We start from the raw sequence: 1,802 nt of genomic DNA, 5'->3' as shown, positions 1-1,802 counted from the left end.
GAGGTTTTTGTTATAGGGCACGTGCGCTCGCCAGAAAGACAGAGAGAGAGAAAAAAAAAAAAAAGCAAGAAATCACACCCTCCCCCCAGGGGGATGGCAATGCCACAATCCCTTCTCCTCCATTCTCCTCTTGGAATCTTGGGCATGCATGCACTTGTGCCCAGCGTGAATTTCAGTCACCAGGTCTGGGACTCGAACCACAGTCAACTACATGGGAGTCCAGCGACATAGCCATTCGCCAACTGCTGGTTCCTAATTTATTATTATTATTATTATTATTTTTTTTTTGAAGCTGCAAAAATATGGAACGCTTCACGAATTTGCGTGTCATCCTTGCGCAGGGGCCATGCTAATCTTCTCTGTATCGTTCCAATTTTAGTATATGTGCTGCCGAAGCGAGCACTTATTATTTTTTTGAAAGCTCTTCTTACTTTGCTACACTGTCTTACTCTGAATAAGCAGAAGATATCATCCAACCTTTTGCTGTGTGATCAGACTAAAAAGTCTAAAAGTAACACCAGTAATTTTCTAGCATTAAAGAAAGATCTATGGCAGTGTAGTGTAAATAAGGACATAGTTTTTTCTGACTAAAGAGGAGATGAAAGGAACAATTGATGCCCCTCTTCTCAGGCAGAACTCAAGGTCTTCCTGGATTGAACTGAGTAGAGGACAATTAAAGGTTTATTTGTATTTTAATCTTAACGTGCCATTCTAAGTGACCTTCTACCTCCTCCAGATACTTCTTGCTTCTTCTCATTCTCCATCTGCTAAGGCTGTTCATCCTTTAAAATCAACCTGTTGACTTGCAAAATCTAGTGGATATGAACTTTGTGAGGCCTCGTAGGCCTTACCTCAATGTAAGAGAAATTCATCTGTATTAGTCTGTTATTGTGTCCTGAGAATAGATCATTTATAAAGAATATAGGTTTATATATTAAAAATATAGATTTTTCTAGTTCATGATTCTGATGGTCAGAAAGTCCAAAGTCTTGGAGCCAACATCGTAATGTGGTTTATCGAAGCAGAGAAGGCAGGTTCATGTAGAGAGAGAGAGAGAGAGAAGAAATAGATTTTTCTACTTCCCTTGTTTGTCCCTTCCACATGCCTATCTGATTAGAGGATGGTGCCTGCCCATTTAGGTCCCACCTTTTAAAGGTCTTACTGCTTCCCAAAGCTAATACACTGGGGATCAAGCTTCAAGCTTCTAGAACATGATTTTGCAAAACAAACCATTATCCAAATCAGAGTGCCATCTAAACGCCATCATCTTGGTTTATTTTATTTGGAGCTGATTATTTCTTTATTATTTTATTATTTTTTTAAATTTTTAAATTTTTATTATTATTATTTTTTTTTGGAGAGATTTTCGCTATAGGGCGCGTGCGCTTGCCAGAGAGAGAGAGACATAGAGACAGAAAGCAAGAAATCACGCCCCAGGGGGGATGGTCACGCCACAATCCCTTCTCCTCCATTCTCCTCTCAGGATCTTGGGCACGCACGCACACGTGCCCGGTGTGAGTTTTAAGCCACCGGGTCCGGGACACGAACCGCAGTCGACTGTGTGGGAGTCCAGCGACATAGCCATTACGCTAACTGCTGGTTCCCAGGAGCTGATTATTTCTAAGAGAAGGACAATGGGAGGTAGAAAGGAAGTAAAAGAAAAAAGAGGGAGAACAAACAGAACAGATTCATAATGATGTTTGAGTTTTGTTGTTGACTTTTTCCATGGTGGATTAAAACAACCCTTTGACTTCTAAAGAAAACTTTTGAGATTCTTTCTTCCTCTCCCTATTTTTTTAAAG

At 40.2% G+C, this 1,802-nt stretch overlaps 1 non-coding gene across 1 annotated transcript; it reads right to left on the bottom strand.

Annotated features, from left to right (window-relative positions):
- Positions 1 to 296: 296 nt before the first annotated feature.
- On the bottom strand, positions 297 to 403 carry LOC114004507 (U6 spliceosomal RNA). The gene has a single exon (XR_003546637.1). It is a non-coding gene; the product is annotated as a U6 spliceosomal RNA (small nuclear RNA).
- Positions 404 to 1,802: the final 1,399 nt, after the last annotated feature.

Source organism: Tupaia chinensis, unplaced genomic scaffold, assembly GCF_000334495.1.
Source record: "Tupaia chinensis unplaced genomic scaffold, TupChi_1.0 Scaffold138365_1, whole genome shotgun sequence".
Classification (NCBI taxonomy): domain Eukaryota; kingdom Metazoa; phylum Chordata; class Mammalia; order Scandentia; family Tupaiidae; genus Tupaia; species Tupaia belangeri.
This window is presented reverse-complemented; position numbering and strand designations above follow the sequence as displayed.